Source organism: Saccopteryx leptura, chromosome 4, assembly GCF_036850995.1.
Source record: "Saccopteryx leptura isolate mSacLep1 chromosome 4, mSacLep1_pri_phased_curated, whole genome shotgun sequence".
NCBI lineage: Eukaryota > Metazoa > Chordata > Mammalia > Chiroptera > Emballonuridae > Saccopteryx > Saccopteryx leptura.
In genome coordinates, this window is record NC_089506.1 from 99,054,492 (window position 1) to 99,068,612 (window position 14,121).

Genomic DNA, 14,121 nt, shown 5'->3' on the forward strand with positions numbered 1-14,121 from the left:
CTCTCCAGCCCCAAGGTGTTGGTGACCGATTCATGCCTAGAATCCTACCCCGGACAACCTGTCGCCACCTCGGCCTGGGAAGATGATGGTGGTTACATCACCATAGCAGTACGCTGGTGGGCCAAAAAATTCTCTCTTATAAATACGAATCTTTCTTGGCATAACTTTCTTGGATGTAATATAATTTTAACACATCTTCTTTCCCACCAGAGGTGTGACTTCAGAAAAAAACCCAACTTGAGTAAAGACAAAAAACCCATCCTGCCATGGCATAATGTTTGTCTAAGCAAAGGCCTGTTGAATAGGGACTTGTTTGCTTCTTGGCTCTTAACTGGGTTTCAGGTTGTGTGTGTGGAGGGAGAGGGACAGAGAGAGAACTAAAGAGAGAAGGAACAACACACACACACACACACACACACCAGTTTGCACACATGTGGCATTGCCATTGGAGTCACTGGGGACCCTACCTGGGTTCTGTCTCAGAGAAGAGCAGCTCTGACCACACCCCGACCCTCAGGACGAGGGAGCTGGAGGGCCAGGTAGATGTGCTCACTGGAAACTGCCTGCATCCTGAGCCACATTCCAGGCACTGGAGACTCTGCCCAGCTGCCTGCGCCGCTCCGGAGCCTGCACTGGCCTCTTGCCTGGGTTCTGGTTTTCTCGGGCCGGTCCTGAGAGAGACTCCTCACTGCCGGTGGGTGCACACTAGATCCAAAGGGTGACCCAGAGCAGTGGCTCCAGGAGGGTTGGAGGGCTGCACGCAAGGACAGAACTGGGGTGGCAGGAGGAAGAGGGCTGGAGGCCAAACGCCTCCATGTGTAGCCTCGCCCAGCCCTGCTGGTGGCGGAGGGACCTGCACGCATATTCTACACGTGACCGACCTGCCCCGCCTGCCTCGCCATGTGGCTCTCCAGAGTGGTTGTCAACAGGAGCCCAGATTCTGGGGGTATTTTCCATTGGAGTTTCTCTTTATTGAGCAGTTGCTCCTGCTCAAGGGAACGTCTTCTAGCACTTGGATTCTAAAGCAGTTTGTGAGAATGACTCATGTGGGGCTTTATGACTGAGAAAGTCATGGTTATGGTTTGGTTTGTCAAGCAAAACAGGAGATTATGAGAAACAGGAACAAGTTCTCACCAAAGTCTCCAGAGAGAACAGTGGGCCAAGTCCCCTAACTGAACCTCATCTCCATCTGCAGGAGGAGGCCGTGTCCCATGCCACAGGTTCACACAATGCTTAACGGCTCTTCCCAGGTCACAGGCCAGGGTCCTGGGATTAGTGGCAATGACAGCTCTTCCCCACCCACTTTCTGGCCTCTTCAGACTTCCATCATTTTTCAAGGCTGTTGATCTTGGTTAGCATGTTGGACTTTGGTTCCCCTCTGGAGAGTTGCTCTTTTGAGATGCTGGGTCATTCTCTCGTAATCTCACTTGTCTAACAAGCAAAAGCAAGTGATGACCTTCTCCTTTCAGGTTCAAATGGGACTCCTGTTTAACTCCCACTCGACTGGTACCACACTCATCTCGTAGGCTGAGCAGATGCCTCCCAAGTGGAGCGCTCCAGCCCTGTACACCACTAGGACTTCTCCTGACCGCGTGCTCCCCTGCCTGGGTCTCCTGCTCAGGGCACACCACCTGCCAGGCTGAAGACCTTGGCCTCACCCTCGCTCTCTCTGACCGTTTATTTGATCAGTGACAGCGAGTGGCTTGGTCAACTTTGTGCAGTTGGTGAGCGGGACCCAGGGTCAGGCTGTTTGGTCCCTGCCCAAGCTCTTTCTTCCTTTTCTTAGGCACTGAGTGTGCACACATTGGCCATATTGCCTAAGTCACTTCTGAGAGCACCTGGTTGAGACTGGCCCTTCCAGGCAACCGGACCCTGACTTGCTGTATCCTTGGGACCCTGCCCACCTGGATGGGGTTGAACACCCAGTGTGACTGGGACACTGTGCGGGTGGAAACCAAATCAGCAGTGGTTGCCTCTCTGTTAGGCCTGGGAGGACTTGCTTTTGATTCTACAGAACAGGCCGGGGCTCTGCGAATAGCCTGACCCCAGAGGGGCTCCCTGATCTCCACTGTGGGCTTTGCCGGCAGCTTCTGCCTGCCAGCACACCACAAGTTCTTAATGACCAGTGGTTTTTATTAGTGTTGCTACTACTTACTGTATTTCCCTGTGTATAAGACAAATTTTTCTTTTTTGAAAAATTTGGGGTCTAAAAACTGGGTGCGTCTTATACAGTGATTGAAGTTTATTTTTTTTACTTGTATTTCCCACCTTTTTTTTTCCCTCCAGAGTAAGTAGTGGGGAGGCAGTCAGACAGACTCCCACATGTGCCCGACTGGGATCCTCCCGGCATGCTCACTAGGGGGCGATGCTCTGCCCATCTGGGGCGTTGCTCTGCTGCAACTAGAGCCATTCTAGCACCTGAGGCTCAGGCCATGGAGCCATCCTCAGCACCCAGGCCAACTTTGCTCCAATGAAGCCTTGGTTGTGGGAGGGGAAGAGAGAGATAAAGAGGAAAAAGAGAGAGAAGGTGGAGAAACAGATGAGTGCTTCTCCTGTGTGCCCTGGCTGGGAATCGAACTTGAGACTTCCACACGCTGGGCCAACGCTCTACTGCTGAGCCAACTGGCCAGGGCTGCATTTCCGGCTTGTTTTTGTGCTCATTGTTGAAGACAGCGATTCGTCATCAGACACAGATAAGGACAAGCTAATGGATGGAAGTTTTCACAGTGATGAGTTGTATGAATTTTATGATGAATAAAATTTAGTTCAATAATTTTATGTAATACATATTTTTTCAAATTTTGGGCCTCAGAATTAAGGTGCCCCTTATACATGGGAGCATCTCATACGTGGGGAAACACAGTACTCATCACTCTTGCAGTTGTCTGCTTCCTATCTTTTCCAGTGGCTCTCCACGCTCCATATCTGCCCGTCCTCCTTTCTGACCCCAAACCCCAGGACATCAATATGTATTGTTGAATGAATGAATAAGTGATTGCATGAATGAACGAGTGAACTGTTGCCATGAAGATTAAACAAGACACCTGGAAAGCTCCAGGAGCAGAGGGACCCTGCAGGGGGAGAAGGGAGGTGGATGACAGAGAGCCGACCCGAACAGGGCAGGCCCCGGGTGGGGTCAGGTGCTGCTGGAGTGAAGGTCTCTAAGTGGCACCTTCTTCCGAAGCCAGGTGGTACCACCTCCGTGGGCAGCTCCTCACCTCTGTCCTCTGTGTGCAGTTTCTGCCGCTGCTTGGTGTGTGTGTGTGGGGGGCCCCAGGTCTCCCCAGAGGGTGAACGCTGTGAGGGCAGCTCCCGCCTGGGTCTGAGTGGTGGGTGGTGGCAGCTGCCAGCCTGCAGAGAAAATGCCATCTATTTCCCGTCCTTGTGAACTCTCACATTTACATTTTTGCCAAGCTGGAAATAACAATAACAATAACATAAACTCTCTTCGGTAGCCCTGCCCCCCATGCAGAGAGAGGAGGAAAGCCTACCCCAGTCCAGGAAACAAAGTCCCCTCTGTTGGCAGACACGGGTCTTTGTTGAAGTCCCTGGGCCTCCGTGGCAGCAATGGAATGAGCTGGACCAGCAGGCGGGGTTCGTTGGGGAGTGCGGGGTGCTCTCCCAAGGCCCAGCCCCAACTCCTGCCACGAGAGGGTCCCACCCCAGCCTGCCTGGGACACTGGTGAGGGGCTGACCCCCAGAGCAGCTGCCTGAAAGCCCCCTGAGACAAAGGTCAGTGCTCCCTACTCCCTGTGCGGTCAGTGCTCCCCCACTCCCTGTGCTGTGTCCCTGGTCAAGGGCAGACTGTGTCCCTGGTCAAGGGCAGACTGTGTCCCTGGTCAGGGCAGACTGTGTCCCTGGTCAAGGGCAGACTGTATCCCTGGTCAGGGCAGACTGTGTCCCTGGTCAAGGGCAGACTGTGTCCCTGGTCAGGGCAGACTGTGTCCCTGGTCAAGGGCAGACTGTGTCGCTGGTCAGGGCAGACTGTGTCCCTGGTCAAGGGCAGACTGTGTCCCTGGTCAAGGGCAGACTGTGTCCCTGGTCAAGGCAGACTGTGTCCCTGGTCAAGGGCAGACTGTGTCCCTGGTCAGGGCAGACTGTGTCCCTGGTCAAGGGCAGACTGTGTCCCTGGTCAGGGCAGACTGTGTCCCTGGTCAAGGGCAGACTGTGTCCCTGGTCAAGGGCAGACTGTGTCCCTGGTCAGGGCAGACTGTGTCCCTGGTCAAGGGCAGACTGTGTCCCTGGTCAAGGGCAGACTGTGCCCTGGTCAGGGCAGACTGTGTCCCTGGTCAAGGGCAGACTGTGTCCCCGGTCAAGGGCAGACTGTGTCCCTGGTCAGGGCAGACTGTGTCCCGTAAGCCCAGTGTGTGCCCAGAGTCTCATCCTCAGAACAGCCTTTCTTTTCACTGCTTTACTCAGGAAGCAAAAAAGGGTAAAATTTCCATATTCCCTCTTAAGGAGATCCCTGCTGGGACTCAGTTTCTGACAGGAGTCTTTTCTTCCCTCTTGCTGGGCAGGGTTGGAGCGGAAGCCTCAAAGCTGAGAGGCTGAGCAGGTGGGAGCAGTCGGAGGTTGAGAAGGCCGCTCTTGTCACCTTCACCTCCAGTGCAGCAGCCCTGAGCCCAGAGCTGAGACGCTCAACTCAGACACAGGGGCGGGGAGCAGGTTGCCTCAAAGCTGACCATCATTTCTGCCTCCCCCTCCTCTGGGGCCACGGACATTCCATCTTCTCTTACTCACTCAGGCCCGGTCAGTTCATTACCTCATGGCCTTGTTCTCCGCTTTCCAAAGTGACAGCTCATTTATAAAGAAATCCTTGCACTATAGCTGGAGACCCGAGGATGCAACATCTTAATCCTAGCAGGCTCTGTGGCCCCCAGGGCGACACTGAGGCCACCAATCAGGGGCCCTGGGTGGAGGGATTTGAGATGTAGACAGGAGAAAGTTACTTAAGAACAGCACTGGGGATTGTTTCAGTGATTGACAGCCCCCTCCCCAAACTTACTGGCTTAACACAGTGAGCATTTATCACCTCCCTTAGTTCTGTGGGTTGCTAGGCTCAACTGGTCTCACTGGGCGTGAGGTTGCAGTCAGATGACCCTGGGTCTGGAGTCCTCTCATCCTGGGGACAGTTAGCCTCTCCCTGTCATCTCAGGGCCTCCACTTCCCACATGGCCTCTGCACAATGTCTCCATGGCATGTGGGCATGTGGATCTCCTGGCAGAGGAGCCAGGCTTTCCACATGAAGACGAGGCTCCCAAATGTGCTAGAGTCTCTTAAAGCTTACTGTAAACTGGCCCAGAATCACCTCTGCCACCTTCTGATGGTTAAACCTCCCTGTACCAGCTCGGGCTCAGGGAAGAGAAATAAACTCCACTTCTCGATGAGAGCATGACAGAGCACTGTGGTCACCTTTAATCTACTACAGGGACTCTATTTGGACTCTGCCTGGAAGGAGAGGAAGCTCAAGTCATATTAAGACATATCACCTTACCTGACCAGGCAGTGGTGAAGTAGATAGAACATTGGGCTGGGATGCAGACGACCCACGTTCAAAACCCCAAGGTCTCTGGCTTGAGCTCAGGCTCACCAGCTTGGGCGTGGGGTCGCTGGCTTGAGCACGGGATCATAGACATGACCCCATGGTAGCTGGTCGCTGACTTGAAGCTCAGTGTCACTGGCTTAAGCCTAAGGTCGCTGGCTTGAGCAAGGAATCACTCACTCTGCTATAGCCCCATCCCGGTTGAGGCACATATGAGAAAGCAATCAATGAACAACTAAGGTGCCACAACGAAGAATTGATGCCTCTCCTCTCTCTTTCTTCCTGTCTGTCTGTCCTTATCTGTCCCTCTCTCTGACTTTCTCTTTGCCTGTCAAAAAAAAAAAAAAAAGAAGAAGGACATCATATTACCTTGAAGACGTGGAAGATCTCAGAACTGTGTCCCTTGCTCCTTCCCCCCGTCTTGCTGCTGGCTTGGACAAGTGAGGGCTGAGTGTAGCATCTTTAGACGCTTCTCATCTTTAGATGCTTCTCCTGCCCTCACATCACCCTCTATGAAATGGCGCCACAGTGATCTTTCTGACCAGTCCCAGGTCAACCAGTCAACAACCTCGCCCTGCACTGGTCTTGAGAGTCATCCACCTGACAGGACTCTGAAGCCAGGCCTGCCCCACGCACATGCGGGGGGCCTTCTCCATGAGGTCAGGCTTCGGTCTGTCTTAGTCTTTTTGGACTGTTAGCACAAAAATGCCACAGGCTGGTGGCTAGTAAACATACGCTTACTTCTCACAGGTCTGGCGGCTGGAATCAAGACCAAGGTGCTGGGAGATTCGGTCTCTGGGGAGAGCTGCTTCCTGGTTCATCACCCATCTTCTCACCGTGTCTTCGCATGGTGGAGGGCGTGCGAGAGCTCGCCAAGGTCTCCTTATAAGGGCACCGATGACCTTCCAAAGGCCCTGCCTCAAATACTCAGGTTGGGGAGAGGAACTGAACATATAAATCTGTGGGAGGCACAAACATTCATTCGGTCTGTAACAGGGTCCTTCCTCCTCCCTCCTGCTGGACCCACAGCCAGGAGGTGTTCAGGGTGCGGGAATGAGAGCCTGCCTCGGCTTTAACTGAGTGGCAATACTGGGTCTCACAGGCAGGCACGGAGACCTGACAGTCGAGTGCCTTTCCGTGTCAGTATCTGCTCATATCACCCGCTTACTCCTGACAAGCCTGTGAGGAAGCAGAGGCTGAGAGAGTTCTAACAACCATCTCTGGGCTGCTAGGCAGTCCTAGGGTATCCAGGTTGGCCTGATAGTTGTGGCCTCACTGTCTGCTCAGTCTCTGTGTCGCAGTCCCCTCGGCCTCCCGTAAGCAGGCAGGGAAGCGGGAGCAGAAGGACAAACCTCCATTCTCACACCCAGACTCCTCAGTTACAAAGAGCCTAGACAGATGTTAGCAATTTTCAAGAGCAAACGTTTCTCTTATTTCATCTTACCTTAATCAAGTTATCCGGATGCTGTCCACAGGAGTGTCTGGTGAGCTGGATGCGTGGGGGAGGGGCGGTCCTAGCCACCGCAGGCCTGGAGCGGGGCTTCTGTGCAGAGAATGGCAATCTGTCTGCTGGCCGGCTGGCGGGGGGACGGCTGACTGAGGGACATTCATGAAGGGAACAGGTCGCTCTGGCTCCTGGGTCTGGAATTGAAATTCAACCTGTTTCCAAGTCCGTATGCCTTGGGGGACCTTCCGCTCTCCCACTCTCCCACTCTGGCCTGGTTCCTGCCCACCACCTGGTTTGCCCCATTGCCCAGGTGGGGACCGAACACCTGACACCCGGCTCACCACATTGCACATTGCACACGCCCGCAGGCTTGCCTGGAGACGTTCCTGGCCAGAGTCTGGCTAGAATGCATTAAAAAAAAAATCTGAAATATGCTCACCTTCAAAGCTGGGCTGTGAGTGGAGGTGTGGAGTGAGGTCGGGCAGTCTTGCCATGCTTTCTTAGAGAATTTAATTTGGTTTCAGTTCTCAGCAGAAGAATGCTCGGTAACCTATATCTGGGCCACCTAACTTTGTAGGGACAGAGGTATTTCTCCCCACAGTGCCATCCCCCTTGCTAAGCACAGCGGCAATCAGCAGATGACAGAAAGCACTGAAGAAGCACTTGTTGATCCAAGGACATGGCTTTTGACCTTGGCCCGATATTGGGATCGGCTGGGAAACTAAAGAAATCGATCCCTGCCTCCCATGCACAGACATCCTGACAAACTGACCTGGAGTGCGAGGTGGATAACAGCTCCCGTGATCAGAGGCGGATTGAGGTTGGTTGAGGCCCCAGGCACAGAAGAAAATATTAGGCTCCTTACATTAGAAAAAAGTGTCAAGTTGGGGTTTTGTGGGGCCCTTCAGAAGTTGGGGCCCAGGGCATGTGCCCGGTGCGCATACCATTAGATCCACCTCTGCTCATGATGCCAAACTGCTAACAAGGTGAAGAACTGTCACTCTGACCCTTTTCGTCCTCCTGGGCCACCCCTGCTTGAACTTGTTAGGCCTTCAATTCATGGTCGGCTCATGTGGGGGGTCAGGGCCTTGCCTCTTGTCAGCCACGGGGGCCTGGACCACCTCTTTATCAGCTTGGCTTCCCATCTCTGTATATGACAATGCTGTTTTCAGTTGTGCAGGCCAAAGGTCTCCAAGCCATCTTTGATTCTTATCTTTCTTTCATATCCCACATCCAACCCATCAGCAAATTCCATTGCTACACCTTTAGAATACACACTGGTTCTGACCACTTCTTACCCCCTCTGCTCGTCACCCTGGTCCCTGGCACCATCTCACGGAGTCTGCAGTGCTGCGAGGACCTCCTGACTGGTCTCTCTGGTTCCACCCTGACATCTCACAGTCTGTGCTCAACATGGCAGCCTGCGTGATCCTCCTCTTTATTTATTTATTTATTTATTTATTTGTTATTATTTAGAAAGTTAAATTTAACGGGTAGCATTGATCAATAAGAGTACATACGTTCCAAGTAAACATCTCTATAGCATTTGTGTGTACCCATCACCCAAAGTCAAATCACTCTCCATCCCCCTGTACTTGTCCCTCTTTACTCCCCTCCCCCCCTCCCCCTGGTAACCACTTCACTTTTATCTATGTCCATGAGTCTCAGTTTTATATCCCACCTATGTGTGAACTCATATAGTTCTTAGCATTTTCTGATTTACTTATTTCACTCCTAGTGATTCTTTTAAAATGCAATTCATAGTCATGCTTCTGCTTAGAACGTACACTGTATAAAATCCAAAGTTCTTTATAAACCATGGTTGATAAACCACGTGGTCTGCTATCTCTCGGTCTGTCATCTGACACTCTCCCGTTGTTTATTCTAACCCAGCCTCGCTGGTCTTGCTGTTCTTTAAGCTTGTGAAACATGCTTCCAACTCAGGGCCTTTACAGGTGTTGTTCCCTCTGGCTGGAATGCTCTCCTCCATATTCATGCAGCCTGAGACCTTACTTCCTTCAGGTTTCTGCTCAATCATTGTCTTATCAGAGGCGCTTCCCCATGTACCTTATTTAAAATAGTGCCCCAAACCCAACCCTTACCCTCTCTTCATTTTCTTCTCAGAGCTCATCACTACCTATGTATTTTCTGATAATTTTATGGCCCTTGCCGCTAGAGTGTATGTTCTATGTGAGCCAGTTGATTGTTGTATCCCCAGCACAGGATAGTGTCTGAAACAGAGCAGGTGCTCAGCAGGTTCTTGTTGAATGGGTGAGTAAATTTATGAGGCAAAGCAGCTGCAGAAAAGATTCTCAGGAAGTTCCTGTGGGCCAGGCCCTGGAGGAAGGAGCGGTGAGCAGGCCTGGGATGGAGTGGGAGGCTGTTCCTAGCAAAGGGGCGGCAGATGTGAAGCTCCTCTGGGCTTACAGGGGAGAACAGTGTGGGGCCAGGTGGAGCTCTGGGAGAGGGCTGGGAGAGGGCGGCCTCCGAACACCTGACACTCAGGGGTGTGGGAGGCGCGAGGACACCAGGGTGCTGGGAGCGCCTGTGCGGTGCGGGCAAGGTGCGGCATGGGGTCAAGGTTTATTGGGATGACTCGGTGGCGCTCTGGGCTGGTACCGCAGGCCGCGCGCGCTCCGGCCTTGTCTCCTTAGAGCCGTTCACCAGCCGCAGAAGTGCTCCCGGCCAGGGCCGGCCCGCAGTGCCGGTGGGGGCAGCTGTCGTGGTTTGAGAGGAGCCCCCGGGTCTGCTGTGGCCGCCTTCAGGCTTTGTGAACCCCGCTCAGTCACCTGCGGTGGGGACAGAATATTGGCACTTTCCTGCCTAGCAGAGAACGGCACTGAGGCAGCATCCTCGGGAAAAGTAAGCTTTGATGGGGAGACAGGATGGAAGGGCGGGCGGGTGTATGAGGAGCGGGATGTGAGCGGCCTGGGCTCGCGGAGGCTACAGGGTGCAGCTAGTGGTGTGAGGATGCTGTGCGTTCGTGGGCCGGGCAGGTAGCCTCTGCACGTTCACAGCTCCTTCTGCTGTGCGCAGTGCTGACTTGCCTGAGTATCTCTGGTGCCAGGTCGTGTTAGGAGCTTAGCCAAAGCATCTTATCAATCATTTCTAAAACTATGGGAAGATAATAATACAGTTGAGGAAAATGAGGTATAAGAAACTTTCTCAAGAGGGAGTGAAATCAATGAAAATGATGGGGTAAGGATCTCTGAATACCTTCCCTTTCATAAAAGTAATGAATGCACTGGCCAAAAAAGAAAAATAAAAAAAAAAAGAAAAAAGTTGGAATCAACTTTTTCTAAGTTCTGGAAATTAATCAAGAACTGGATGCAATTGGGAGCATTTACTTGAGAAAAACGGCTGAATCATGGTAAGAAGAGTGAGCTTCGTAGTGTTTCAACTCTTCCCTATTAGAACTAATAAACAAGTCCAGCAAAACTGCAAGGATACAAGATCAATAGAGAAAACTCAATTGTATTTCTGTACATGACCAATGAATAATCTTAAAATGAAATAAGAAAAAATTTTATTTGCAGTAATGTCAAAAAGAATTAAATACTTAGTAATAAATTTAACAAAAGAACTGCAAGTCTCGTACACTGAAAACTACAAAATATCGTTAAAAGAAATGAAAGAAAATCTAAATAAATTGAAACACAGCCTGTGTTCATGGATTGGAAGACCTAATATTGTTAGTTGGCCATAGTTGCCAAAGTGATCTACAGACTCAATGTGGTCCTTACCAAAATCCCTTTGCAAAAATAACAAGATGATCCTAAGATTCATGTAATAAAGCAAGGGCCTTAGAACAGCAAAAATAATCTGGAAAAATATGAACAAAGTTGGAAGACTCATACTTTCCTATTTCAAAACTTACTAGGAAGCTATAGTAATAAGTGTGATTACAGCATAAGGATAATCATATAAACAATTGGAGTAGAATTGATAATCCAGAAATAATCCCATACGTTTATGGTCAATTAATTTTTGACAAGAATATCAAGACAATTCAACCAGGGGAAGAACTGTCTTTTCAACAAGTAGTGCTGGGAAAACTGGATATCTACATACATGTACAAGAGTAAAGCTATACCTTTACCTCACACAAAACTCAATCAAAAGAAGTCAAAGACCTAAATGTAAGAGCTAAAATAATAAAACTCTTAGAAGAAAATGTAAATGTGAATCTTCATTATCTTGGATTAGGCAGTGGTTTCTTAGACATGATACTCACAGTACAAGTAGCCAAAGAAAAAAAATAGATAACTGGATTTCATCAAAATTTAAAACTTTTGTGCTTTGAAAGGCACAATCAAGAAAGTGATGACAACCCACACAATAGGAGAAATAATTGCAAATCATTTATTGGATAATGGTTTAGTATCCAGACTATAGAAAGATTGCTTACAATTCAACAATAAATAGACAAATCATTAATTTTAAAAATGGCCAAAGTAGTTGAATAGACAGTTCTCCAAAAAGATACACAAATGGCCAATAATCATGTGAAAATTGGCTCAAATTAGTCATTAGGAAAATGCAACTCAAAACCACAATGAGATACTGCTTCACATCCAACAGGATGATGGTATTCAAAAAGACAGAGAATACCGAATGTTGGAAAGGATGTAAATAAATGGGAGCCCTCATATTGCTGGTGAGAATATAAAATGGTACAACCACTCTGGAAAACAGTTGGACAATTCCTCTAAAAGTTAAACATGGAGTTACCATATAACCTAGTAATTCCACTCCTAGTAATGTAGCTAAGATGACTGAAAACATATGTCCACAAAAATGCTTGTGCATGAATGTTCACAGCAGCATTATTCATATTAGCCAAAATGTTGAAACTGCCAAATGTCCATCAACTGATGAATGGATAAACAAAATGTCATGTACTCATACAATCAAATATTATTTGGCCGTAAAAAAAAGTGAATGATCCATGATACGACATGGTTGAACCTTGAAAACACTATGGTAAGTGAAAGAAAGAAAAAAGGTTCCATATTGAATGAATCCATTTATATGAATAGGCAAATCCCTTGAAACAGAAAGATTAATGGTGCCAGGGCCTGGGGTAGGGGGGGTGCACAGACCATGGGGAATGAGTACAAATTAGTATGAGATTTTTCTCTTGGGTGATGAGAATATTCTGGAATTAGGTAGTGGTGATGTTTGTGCAACTTTTTAGATATACCTTAAACCACTTGTATGCTTTAAAAGAATACATAAAGAATTTTATAATGATGTGAATTATATCTCAGTGCAAATATTAAAACACACACACACACACACACACACACACACAAAACTTTCCTGCAACAGAAAACTAGTTAGTGCAGGAGTCATGATTTAAATTCAATACCTATGAGCTTAAGGACATCTATCACCAGGGTCTCTGTGCCTTGCTTAAACAGCAGGTGGTCCCTGGGAGCTGTCTCAGGTATCCATGAAAAAATGGTTTCTGCTGAGTGTCACTGCTTCTTCTGGGCTCAGCAGGCTGGCTGTCCGCTGGTCACCAGGGGTTGACACAGACGCAAGTTCATGTTCAGTCCTGCACAGCCATCCTTGCTCCTTCCCCAGTAAGCTTTTGTCCTAGGGGCAGCTTGTGTGTCGATTTGCTCTTTTCTTGGGATGAGATCCTTTTCACATGGTTCCCCTTCTCTGGTGTAAGTGGTGGGGGTGGGCCTCTGCTGCCGTTCTAGCAGGTGAGGCGGACTTGCTGCTTATGCTAAAGCTGGGACTCCATTTCTGCTGCACTGTTATTAGTGTGAGAACTAATAGGAATTTGGGGAATCACCTTGTCCCTAAGGAATTTTAAATAGGGTAGACTTTCTCCTCTTCAGCCGACCTACCCACTCATCTACCCACCAAGTCTCCTACGCACTCATTCAGCTATTCGCCCATCTATCCATTCCATCTGTCTAATCTGGGTTGCGCCAGGCTTCCTGCAAAGTGACTTGCTGAAGCACAGTTCTGCCTGGGTTTGGGAACAAGGGCCAGCTGATTTTCTAAGTCTCCTAGAGCTCTGCGAGCCTGGAGGTCCACTGGTTGTGTGCAGAGTTGGAATGTTCGGCAGCTGTGATGCCCGCCAGGGACCCTGGCACCTCACGAGGAGGATCGAGATGATTCTGATCCTCTCTGCTAATTACCCCTCCCCCCCCCCCCACCTTTTTTTCTTGGCCACAGGGCAAGCCTTTTCAACAAAAGGGCTTGCAAATGTGAAAGCTCTTCCCAGAGGGCCCCTTCGGCCTGGCACAGACCTTTCATCACCAACCCAACTTGTAATCATGGGTAAAAGAAGGTTCTCAGCTCATTCCCAAGGAGAAAAAAATGCAAAGCAAAACAAAACAGCCACATCACGAAGTCGCTCATGTTAATGGGGCTTGCTCCACTGAGCTGTCATTACTCAGGGCTCCAGGAGGGCTGGGGCTGCCCACTGGCCTCCCCCCCTCCCCCCTGACAGTCTGGGCTGGGGTTGGCAGCTGCAGGGCCCACAGGGCCACCCTGGGAGCTCGGAGGAACGGCTGCTCTTTAGGGCTGGGCCTCACTTTGAAATTCCTGGCTGGACAGTGGCAGCAGAAAACAGGCAGGCTGCCACCTCAGCTACTTTTTGGAACATTCCACATTCAGGATTTCACTCAAACTGCTATTCCCCTGGGACTCACCACTGCTCCTCTTGGCCCTGGAAAATCCTGCCCATCCTTGAGAGCCAGTGTGGATTCCACCTCCAGACCATGGAGGGACCCTCCGCATCCCACAGCTACCCATTCAACAACAGTTTTTGACCACTTTTCCAGGGCCAGGCCAAAGACAAACCAGACTTGATCCCTGTGTCTCCCCATGATACGGCAGGCAGACGTGAGAACAGTTATGAGACAGCGTGTGAACTCATGACTATTCCCACTGCGCCTGTGACTTGGGGGGGGGGCACACCTGCTGGGTGCTATTTCTCCTTGTCACAGCGACATGTCTTCTCTGCTCAGCTGCTGAGTGTAAGCACCTAGGGAGAGGGCTTCTCTCATTTTATGAGCACCTTGCACAGAGGTGACTCAATATGTCCTTGAATTAAATAGCTGTCTAGCCACGAGGAGCTATTTTCTTCAATTTAAATTTTACTTTGATT